Raw genomic sequence first — 12,407 nt, 5'->3', positions numbered from 1 at the left:
GTGAGTTTGGGTTCTGGCCCTCTCCCAGGCACCGTGTGTTCTAGAGCGCATGCTTCTCCCCCGTCAAAGGGGAAGAGCCCTGCCCTGTTGACCTCCTGGATGGTGATGAAGAGCAAGTCAACAGTGACTGGGAAATGACAGTGCACTTTTTGACCCCCTCTCTCCTTTCAGGTCTCCAGCTCAGGATGGAGACACTTATTAGTGCACCACATTTGGGGTTGGGGTGGAGGGTTATTCCAGAAGCCAAGAGGTTCATTCTCTTTGGTGTTTTCCACAGCCTGGAAGATAAACTCTGACTCTAACCCGCTGAGCAATGCCAGCGGCCTCTTTTCTTTCTGCTCATGAACCCCATCCTCTGGCCATACAGAACTCCAAAGCTGGTGTGCCAAAAACAAAACAAAGCAAACAAACAAAATTAAATTAAACCCTCCACTAGTCTAAAAGTTTGATCCCCCCAACAATACAAGGTTAATGAAAAAGACTTGAGACTTGGAGGTGATTTTCAGGCATCTATGCCTTTGCCTAGACGGAAAACTACCCACTGCCCAAACTGCCCTTTTTTGATCATTTTCCTGAGTTCATCTGCACTCGTTTTCTGGCCTCTCTCCTTAGGAAGGCTTTCCTGGCATGTGGTGCAGCCATAGCTGGGGTTCCTCTATACGTTCATAGCAAACTGCACCTTTAGTATCATTTTAACCTCTACACATCGCTTCTTAAATGCAGAGTAAAAAATGGTCCCATGTGTTTTATATTCTTAATCTCTCGGATCCCCATTTGCATCATTACTATATATTACTCCATTACTTCATTATTACATAGTATTGATTTTTTAGAATGCCCTTTCCCAAAAAAACTGTCAAAAATAAGCAAAACAACAGCAACAGCAACAAACAAAACTTGGGCTTATAAAATCCAAAAGTCAAGTCAGTTTAACCTCTGAAATAAAGTAAGAGGAGTGGCATCAAATACGAACATTTTTGCCATTGCTTTTAAAGCCACCAAGTCTATCCCTTTGGAAATCCCCAGCCCCCACTCTGACAGGCCATGCTGGCTCGTCTTTCCACAAAGCCTCACTTGTCTAATCGCTGTTCCACCTGCTATGATTTTTCAAGGGAGAACATGCTCAGAGCCTCTGAACTAAACCAGGCCAAGAGGTCCCTTGGCTGGGCTCTCCATTTGAAAATCCTCATGCTAAATTCTTTCAAGTACATACTCAGCCCTTCTCAGGTTATCAGCTACACTTAAGAAATCTGGTCAGGGCTTCCCTGGTGGCGCAGTGGTTGAGAATCTGCCTGCCAATGCAGAGGACACGGGTTCGAGCCCTGGTCTGGGAAGATCCCACATGCCACAGAGCAACTAAGCCCGTGAGCCACAATTACTGAGCCTGCGCGTTCTGGAGCCTGTGCTCCGCAACAAGAGAGGCCGCGATAGTGAGAGGCCCGCGCACCGCGATGAAGAGTGGCCCCCGCTCGCCGCAACTAGAGAAAGCCCTCGCACAGAAACGAAGACCCAACACAGCCAAAAATAAATCAATAAATAAATAATAAAAAAAAAATACTGAGGCTGTGCTTCCAAGCCATTGTCACGCTCCCGACCACTACATTCTTAAAAAAAAAAAAAAAAAAAAAAAAGAAATCTGGTCAAATTGATTATGATATCTGATATATCACCAACTTAGAATCCCTGTGCCCCTTTCCTGGGAATCAGCCTAAGAGGAAAGGCAGATTTTTCATACACATAGGATAGGATTGTCCTTCCGCTGTATGGTGAAGTTCCACACTCATCCTTCCAAGATATGTGCCGTAGTTTCTAGCTCCCTTTTGTGAGACTCTAATCTCAGTGACTCAGGAGTGATTGACTTTCCAATCAATTGATTGCAATGTATTTGCATGTGCATCCACATGTCCAAGGTACCCTCCTCTGCTCGTGACTCCTTGTAAGAGAGGCTACTCTTGGTGAGTTGAAAGTGGATTCCTGGCAGATACCTTGCTGGTGCAAAGAAGGGAAAACAACTGACAGGTATCTTACCACAATAAAATTTATGATTCTGTATTGCAGTTATCTAGTTTCTTACCAGGATGAGCCACTGGACTGTGGAACTGTATCTCATTTACAGCCATAAGGCATTATGTCTTATTTCTAATCATTCCCACAGTTTCTAATTAGATCCTGATGCAGAGTTGGACTCCAGTAACTTATTATTTAATGAAAGGAAGAAGAATAAATGAATGCATTGACTTCCTGATAGAGTCATTTCTGGGTACCATATTCAAAATGAGAAAGATCCTTTATCTGTGGCCACCACAATTATATTTTTGAAAAAGACATTTGAGTTTTCCTTTAATAGGTCCACTTTCATGTTACCTGGATTTCTGGCTGTCTTCTGTTGAGATGCAATAAGCCCAGGATTGTCTAATAGCAATGCAAATGGAAGTACTACGTGCAAAGCCCTCTCTCTACGAAATCCCAGAATGGAAAGACCCACCATGAAGAAAACTTGCAGTCTCCTCTTCAATAATACCAGATATGAGTGGTATCAAAATCTTTCACACATAGGTACCTACTTGTCCACAAGTTTGTGTGTGAACATGGTGTCCATGGGTTCTCGCTCTAGCTCAGCACGACCTTGGATAAGTCTCTCTCTCTCTCTGGGCCTCAGTCTCCCCTTCTCTAACAAGCAGTGGCATGAATGCATTATCTCCATGCTCACTTGGAGAATTATACCCCCGTTTATTCAATTCATTGAAGCTGTTATGGTCTACATGTCTATAATTAGGGGTGACATTGTTCTGGCTCCCAGGTCCCTACCTTCATCATTTACTCGCAGGTGACAACTTGGCTAAGGGAGACTTACTCAGCATACGCTAGCAGGTTGTGTCCCGAGAGAAGTGCAGTTATCTGATACTGAGTACTTGGAGTCTTCAAAACCTCAATCGTGGCTGTTTGCTGCCCCCTGGTGGTTCAAGGAGGCTTCTGCAGATGCCCAAAGAAAATGTCTCTGAAACGTAGATCCCACTCTTTTCTTATTGGAAGTCTTATTGGGCGAAATATGTAACATGCCAACACAATGCCTGCTACCAAATAACTGCTGAATAAATTCATGTTCACTTGTCTCTTCCAAAGGAAACTGGCTTCAGATTGTTGTGTTTAGAAAAGCCTTTAAAAATACTATAGTGGTAAAACAGGAATTTAGAGCATATAATACTAAAAAAATCAACAGTAAATGATGGGTATGTATTGAGTTATACCAAGATATTAAAAGTGATCAAAGCAGAATGGCAAAGAAACTCTGAAAAAAAAAGAATATTCATTCATTCCTTTTTTATTCATAGTTCATGGAGGTGATAGGAATAGGGAAAGTCTAACACTTATTAGCTTCTCCATGTTCCATGTTTTTATAAGTTTTATTACATTTGATGCACAGAAAAACCTAATGATGTAGGAGTTAATAGCCTCATTCTACACAGGAGGGAACTGAGGCTCAGAGAGGCAAATAACTATCTGAATGTCCATGGTTAACACATGGCCAGCATCTAGAATTTAATCTAAGTCTGCGCTGCTCTAAACTATGGCTTCTCCTAATACATCACCCAGACTTCTGGGGGTTTTACAATTATTTCACCCTTCTACCCCTTTTACAGGTGGAGAAACCCTGACTCAAAGAGAGATGCTACTCCAGGGGCGTAGTGGTAAGGGTTTAACAACCAGCTCAGGGTGGTGGTGTCAGTCTAATTTATATAGTAGTTGCTAATTTACATGGTCTACTTTATTGAAAGTGGAGTTGGGAAGAAATGTACATAATCACATAATCAAGCCCACCACTGATCTCATGTCTTATAGTGACATCTCACAAGTATATATTGAGTACAAACATGTACTAGACTGACATGAACAAGAGCTGAAGTGTCTGGGTCAAATTCCAGCCTTCTTCTTCTTTCCGGTCTAGACAATACAACTGAGAATTGCTGATGTCACTCTGCTGATGGTCTCACCAGTTGACCATGTTCATTTCTGACTCCTGCTTTTTCCTACTGACTCTGGCTTCCTGACATGAGGAGATTAATACTAAGATGAAGTTGCAAGACATTCATCAGTTTGAAATGAGTGGCCATCAATCTGGAGAAATACCCCTCATTGCAGAGAAGAGGGGTTTGCCCTCATGGTGTGGCCCCAGTCAGCGTCATCCAGATCTCTGCAATATGCCTTATCCCAATGGACTGTGTGCCCCATGGAAGCATAATATTTGTCTTTTTCATACACATTGCTTCCCTAACTCGTAGAACAATGGACTGCTCCACAATAGGTAATGAATCAATAGTAGGTGAATGACTCTATCTCTGGACATTGTATTAAAATTTCACTGTGAGGTGAATTTCTTACTACTCTGAGATATTGCAGAGGTCACTTGAACTCTCTGGAAATCAGCTTTTCCAGCTTTCAAATGAAGAAAATACTAGCTACTATGAGGGTTTGTTGTAAGATTAGAGTAATATACTGTATATCATGTGCTAGGTACACAGTAGACAATTGACAAAGAGCAATTCTTCTTGTTATTATTATTATTAGACTTTTCAATTTTTAAGATATTCATAATATAAAGCAGGATTCCTGAGAAAAGTACACACTGATCATAATACCTTATATATATTTGGTGGACCATTTTATATCATGTATCTCAGTCGATAATCATAACTTCTCTATTTATGAAAGGTATCAAATATTCTATTTTAGAAATGAAAAAAAAATGAAGCCTGAACAATCAGTAGCTTCTGGGATTTCTTCCACCAAAAAGCTTCCCTGCTTGGATAACTCTTCTGTGGTGTGCTTCTTTTGTTTTTTTTTTTTTTTTAAACATCTTTATTGGAGTATAATTGTTTTACAATGGTGTGTTAGTTTCTGCTGTATAACAAAGTGAATCACCCGTACATATACATATATCCCCATATCTCCTCCCTCTTGCGTCTCCCTCCCACCCTCCCTATCCCACCCCTCTGGGTGGTCACAAAGCACCGAGCTGATCTCCCTGTGCTATGCGGCTGCTTCCCACCAGCTATCCATTTTACACTGGTAGTATATATAAGTCCATGCCACTGTGCTTTAAAGCCAAGCTTCGTTGTCCTATTCTCCGTGAAGGATTCCCCACTTCCTCCTTTCAAAGCAGACTTTGCCATTCCCCTCTCCATGTTCCCATTGCATGGGATAACTAGATCTGCCATAGTAGCTCTCGGCTGTCATTCATTCTTCCATTTATTTAAAAACTTTTTATTGACTGCCTCCTAACAGTGAGGAATACTGCTCAGTTTAAGGTTTTTGGAGGTGAAACAGATAAGACTTCTTGCCCAAACAGAGCTCAGATCTAGTGAAAGAGACAGACATTAATCAGATAGCCATAAACATGACATATATATATATATATATATATATATATATATATATACCAAGTGGCTGCAGTTGAGATAGTAAAGGGTAGCTTGAGACTAGATTGATTTTTTTATCAAGCAGGGGCGACATAACATCCTACATGGTCTTGTGTGTCATGCTAAGGATTTCATGTTCTTATCCTAGGAACAACAGGAATCCCCAAAAGGACTTGAGAAGAGGAATGAATTAATCAGAATTTAATTTTAAAAGATCAGTGTCTCTTTTTTTTTTTTAGAGAATGTGGTTATTTTCCATGCTACTTGAAGTCAGAGACCGTATTCAGTATTCCTGTAGCATCTAGCAAGGTGGCTGGCATAATAGTAGGCACTTAGGGCTGTTGCTAAATAATGATGTAGGCATATATATACACACACACATACATATTCAGTAATCCTGTCAATGACTCACCCAATTAGCCTTTGTTATGTCAATTGAGAGATTAGAAGACTAGAATACAGAGAGATGGTATCATTTGGTACTGTTGGTAGTTGGGTAAGCCAGGATTCAAACCTGGTCCAGAATATTCTTTAGGGTCTACATTCTTCCCACAATAATATGCCCTGACTCTCATTATGCCATGTGGCCTCTCATGGAAGTTGCTCCACAACGTAGACTCTTGAGTACATGAGAGCTTTGCCTAGTAGCCTGCCTCTCCCAATTTTCTAGGCATCCTCATCTGGTACCTCTCCTGACACCATAATTGTTCTACCTGCTCAGGCACCCATCTGTCTTCCTGTTGCATCCCCCACCCCCAGCCCCACTGGATAAACTTTTTCTCATCATCAATTCCAACACCAGCCCCTAGTGCTTGACCGTCACTCAGTGTCCCAGGCTCCTAGCCTTCTAAGCCAGCCTGTGTCAAACAGCATTGGACCTTCATTTTCCTTATCGAGAAATCAGAAACAACCTACATCAGGGTTCTAGAAGTTGAGTCCCAACCTGTAAAGTGAAATCTATCCTATAGTGTTTTTTCTTTTTTGTCTTTTTCTTTCTTTCCAGCTTTATTGTGATATAATTGATTTGAAACATGCTGATAATTGATTTCAAACATGTTGCAAAGTGATAACCATCATAGTGTTAACTAATACCTCCATCATATGATGTAATTATCATTTTATGTTTGTGGTGAGAACATCTAAGATGTACTCTCTAAGCAACTTTAAAATATATAATACAGTATTATTAACTATAATCACCATGCAGTACACTAGATTCCCAGAACTTATTCATTTTATAACCGAGAGTTTGTACCCTTTGGCCAAAATCTTTCCATTTCCCCCACCTCTAGCCCCTGGAAACCACCATTTTATTCTCTGTTTCTATGAATATGGCTCTTTTGGACTTCCACATACAAGTGACAGCATACAGTATTAATCCTATAGTGTTTTGAACTCCATGGTTTCTATGATGTTTTGTAAGCTCATGTATTAAGAATTGCTTTGGCTCCTAGTAAGAGAAACCCAAAACCACATGTCAGAATAAATCAGGAACTTTGTTATTCTTATATAACAAGAAATCTGGATGTCAGCAAATGAGGGCTTCTATTGCTATTTCAAGATGCCAACAGGAACCCAAGCTGTTCCTCTTCCCCCTTCCCCAGTCCTTCCTTAGCACATGTATGCCACCAAAATGGCTGAACCACTTCCAGTAATACAGTCATGGTCTAGACAAGAAGGAGGGGAAGAGGATGAATAAAAGGTATTTGCTGGCTGAGAGGACTCCTTCTAAAAACGGTTCTCCAAAACCCTACCAACAGCTCTGCATATGTCTGATTGGCTAGAACCTAGTCACATGGCCACTCTCAGTTAATGTTTTTAGTTGGGTTTTTGGTATTGTCACACCAAAGCCATCATTTACTGAATGTCAAGGTCCTCCCTCTATATTGTTTCATTTACCCCTTGGAACAGGCCTTTTAAGAAAAGTATGAATGGTAGGTATGAAGTCACTTTTTATGTGACTTTGGAGAGCTCTGTGATCTCCTCTGCATGGAAATATTTTCTGCATACATAGCCTTTGTCAGGCACTTTCTCTTTGTTTTGTGAAGGCACAACCTCATTGAAGCCTAATATTTGTATGAGATAGATATCACTTGTTATTCCCATTTTCCAGATAATGCAACTGAGGCTTATGACGTTAAGTCACTTGATTAAGGGCACATGGCTAATATATGGCATTTCCAGAATTCCAACCCAGGTCAGTCGGACTCTGAAGCCCATGGATTTTTCCATTCTGATATGTTGCCATGTCTGAATCTGTCTAGCTAAGGAGGAGGGACATCCTTGAGGCATGCCAGGATCATTTCTCACCAGCATCCCCACAGACTAATAAATGCCGACACACATCTTGTATCACGGCTTCCCATCAGTCCGTGCCTCTGCGTTTTCCCCAGACCTGTTCCAAAGGTCCCCAAAGGACTGAAAATGTCATCTATGCAGACAAATTGGAAGCAAGTTAAAAGAGAACAAGGGGATATTGAGCCAGGGTAAAAAATTAACGTTCCGAACAATTTTCAGTCGGCACAGATTGATTTTTCCTGGGCATTTTTCCTCTTCCAATTTTGTAATTTATGTTTATTTTCAGTGAAATTCAGTCCATCTGTATCTGATTCATTCACACGTAATTCATCAGCTGACGGCCCTGTCAGAGAAAAAGATTCCGATGTGCCTCTTGCGTTTGACTTTGGACTCGAGGTCTGTCTGGAACACCAGGGCAAGGTGGCCTCTGAGAAACATGGAGAGAAGCAGGTGAAGTGGCTTCACACCTCCCTTCCAATATGCACGGCCCTCTGTTGTTTTCTCTTTGTTTTAGGCAGCTCTCGTTGTCTTCTCAATTATTTTGTAATTGGGCTTATGCACAAATCTTTCCAACTCTGCTGGCTCCATTTTGTCTGTCCATAAACATGCTCACATTTCTCTCATTCTAAAACACGAAACAGACAAGTCACCCCAGACAAAGGGATCACAAATCACAATGCCCTTCCCCACCTCCATTCATCCTCAAACACATTTCCACACCCGCATCTCAGAAGTTTGCACTCTGCATTCATCACCTCCAGTTTATTTCTCACTCCCCCATTATGTACCTCTGCCTCCTGTACCCGACCGAGACCTTCTAATGAAAGTCACCTTTCAATTGCCAAGTCCAACAGTTATGTTCTGCTACTATGTGATTAGTGTCTCGGTAGCACTGGCTGCTGTTGACAGTTCCCTCCTTCCTTACACTCTCTGCTCTGTTGGCTTCCTTCCATCCCTCCTCTTCTTTCTTCCCGTCATTTTGGTCTCATATGTCTCCATCTTTCCTTATTCATAAAAAATGTATGCACTTTGGCCCCCAAGTTTTGATTGAAGGTTCTGGAGCCAGAATGTCTGGGTGCAAAGCCCGCTGTGCCATTTCCAAATGTGCGACCTTGGGCAAGTTTCTTAAACCTCTCTATGCCTCAACTGAAAATTGGGGGAAATTATATTTCTTACCTCATAGGGTTGGAGAGGGATTAAATTAATTTATTAGCTATAAAGTTCTTCAAACGGCACCTAATATCATAACCACTTAATAGATTTTAACTGATAGGACCAGTACTAAACATGATCTAATAATCTGTAAATGCTTATATGATTGAAGATAGATGGGAATGTATTCTAATGCAATCGTTGTGATTATTTTAAAATTACGTTGGATGCATATTCTAGTCTATAGGAGATTATGACCAAGACTTCAGATGTATGTAAAATAAGTCCATATGCTTTTACTAATTATATACACCTAAAGATAGAAACTAAGGTTAAACCGTTGCCTAATAATACAATAAAAGGAAAAGTAATGGAAAAATATATAATTTACCAACACTAATTACAAGAAAGCTGTAGTGGTCATATAAATATTAAAATAGACCTTAAGACAAAGAATATTACCAGAGGAATGTAGAGATATTTCATAATGATAAAAGGGTCAATTCATTGGAAAAATGTGAACTTATCTATGTGTATGTACCAAATTAAAGGAAACAATAAATAAATTCACAACCAGATCTGAGAATTTTAACTCTTTTCCTTCAACGTTAAAAAACAAAAACAAACAAACAAACGAAAACTAAACCAAAAAAATCACTAAAGCTATAAAAATTTAAACCCTGTCAATCACCACTGGTCTGACATTTATAGCAAACTATATCCAACAACTGCATAATACACAATTTCTTCAACTTCATTTGGAATGTTCACCAAGATAAACAATATGTTGGGACATAGAAAGTCTCAGTGAACTAGAAAAAATTTGTTTTCTTATTGACTTTATTCACTGATCTCAATGAAATTAAATATGAAGTCCAAAAAATAACTAACACTATATCTTACATATGGAAACTAAACAGCACACTTCTACATAACTTATGAGCCAGTGGAAAAATAATGAGGAAAATTAGAAATTATTATCAACTAAATGACATAGAAAGAACACATGTTAAAATTGTTGGAATGTATTTAAAGCAGTGCTTAGAAAAAATAGTTTAAATGCTTATATTAGAAAATAAAAAAGCTTTAGAATTAATTACTTAAATTTCCACCTTAAGAAGATGAACAAATAAACCAAAAATTAGTAAATGAAAGGAAACAGAAAATTAAGAGCAGAAGCCAATAAAATAGAAAAGCAATAGGGAAAATTAATAAAGCCAAATGTAAGTCTCTAGAAAATTACAAAACATTGATAAATCTCTAACAAGATTCATTAAGAAAAAGACAGAAACATAAAGTCTCCTTATCATAACAGAGAGGATATTATTAAATATTCTATACATATAACAAACATAGTAAGATAATATTATTAACAATTTTATGTAAATAAATTCAACAACTTAGATGAAATGGGAAAAAAGAATCCTTGAAAAAAACACAACTTAGAAAAAAATTGTTACAAGAAGAAATATAAAATCTAAATAGCTCTATGTCTTTTTTTTTTGTCACTGAAAGGCATTTTATTTTAAATATAGCAGTGTGTACATGTCAATCCCAAACTTCCAATCTACCCCTCTCCCCTCTCATCCCCCCCGGTAACCATAAGTTCGTTCTCTAAGTCTGTGAGTCTGTTTCTGTTTTGTAAATAAGTTCATTTGTATCTTTTTTTTTTTTCAGATTCCACATATAAGTGATATCATATATTTGCCTTTCTCTGTCTGACTTACTTCACTTAGTATGATAATTTCCAGGTCCATCCATGTTGCTGCAAATGGCATTATTTCATTCTTTTTAATGGCTGAGTAATATTCCATTGTATATATGTACCACATCTTCCTTATCCACTCATCTGTCCATGGACATTTAGGTTGCTTTCATGTCTTGGCTATTGTAAACTGCTGCAATGAACATTGGGGTACATGTATCCTTTTGAACCATGTTTTTCTCTGGATACATGCCCAAGAGTGGGATTGCTGTGTCATATGATAACTCTACTTTTAGTTTTTTAAGGAACCTTCATACTGTTCTCCATAGTGGCTGTACCAATTTACATTCCCACCAACAGTGTAGGAGGGTTCCCTTTTCTCCACACTCTCTCCGGCATTTATTGTTTGTAGGTTTTTTGATGATGGCCATTCTGACTGGTTTGAGGTAATAACTCATTGTAGTTTTGGTTTGCATTTCTCTAATAATTAGTGATGTTGAGCAGCTTTTCATGTGCTTCTTGGCCATCTGTATGTTTTCTTTGGAGAAATGTCTCTTTAGGTCTTCTGCCCATTTTTTGATTGGGTTGTTTGTTTTTTTGATATTGAGCTGCATGAGCTGTTTGTAAATTTTGTTGGTCACAGTGTTTGCAACTATATAGCTCTATATCTTTTAAAGCCATGGTTTTCAAAGTCTGGCCCTCCCGAACCAGGACTAACGACATCATTTATTACTGTATTAAAATGAAAATTCTTTAGCCTCACCTCAAAACTACTGAACCAGGAACTCTGAAAACAATGTTCAACAGCTTGTGTTTAAAAGCCCTCTAGGCATGAAGTTAGCAGAAACAGCCTAAACAAAATATTAACAAATTGAATCTAAAAACACATAAAAAGGATTAAGCGACTTCTGTCCCAAGAAAAATAGGTCATTTTCATATTTTAAAAATCAAGCAATGAAATTAGAAAAGAGAAAAACATAATAATACCTTAATAAATTCCAAAACACTATTTTTAACAGTTCAATACCATACCTATTCATGATAAAAACTTTTAACAAACTAGGAATAGAACACAACTTTTATCAATATGTTGAAAGCATCTCCAATAGCAATACTAACAAAGGATGAACCATGAATAGCCAAAAGCACATAGAAAGTTCTCAGCACCATTGATCATCAGGGAAATGCACACTTGAACCACAATGAGGTGCCACTAAGAGAATGGTAACACTAAATACTGGTAACGTTGGGAGTACCAAACTCTAATATATTTCTGGTGGAAGTGTAAAATTGCACAACTACTTTGGGACAAAGCTTTGATATTTTCTTATAAACAAACCTCTGCTGTGTGACCTGGCAATTAATTCTAGGTGTTTAGCTAAGGGAAATGAAAATCTACGTTTACAAAATGACCTGTAAAAAAATGTTCACAGAAACCTTATTGACAATAGCCTAAAACTAAAATGGTTAAGCAAATGGTGGTATATTCACATAACGGAATTATATTAAGTAATAAAAACACCAACAACTTACTTTTATACTCAGCAACATGGTTGGATTGCACAGTCATTATGCTGAGCACAGAAGCCAGACACAAAAGAGAATGCACTGTACAATTCCATTTATATGAATTCCTAGCATAGGCAAAACTAATCTAAGTTAAAGAAAAATTCAGAGCATTTGTGCCTCTGGGGATGCTTTAACTGAGAAAAGGCTGAAGGGAAAATTCTGGGTTGACAGTTACATTCTATAGATAGGTATGTAGGTTGCATGGGTGGGTGCATTTGCCAAACCTAGTGGAATTGTAACTTAAGATTGTGCATCTCCCAGAATTT

General features: G+C 38.6%; 1 protein-coding gene across 1 annotated transcript in view; it reads right to left on the bottom strand.

The window, feature by feature from the left end:
• LOC309664340 (uncharacterized protein) overlaps nt 1-12,407 on the bottom strand; it is a gene marked incomplete at its 5' end in the record, with an annotated part of 388,334 nt that overhangs the window by 110,052 nt on the left and 265,875 nt on the right. The gene's annotated exons all lie outside the window — the stretch shown is intronic.

This window comes from Balaenoptera physalus (assembly GCF_965194825.1).
Source record: "Balaenoptera physalus genome assembly, chromosome: 7".
Taxonomy (NCBI): domain Eukaryota; kingdom Metazoa; phylum Chordata; class Mammalia; order Artiodactyla; family Balaenopteridae; genus Balaenoptera; species Balaenoptera physalus.
This window is presented reverse-complemented; position numbering and strand designations above follow the sequence as displayed.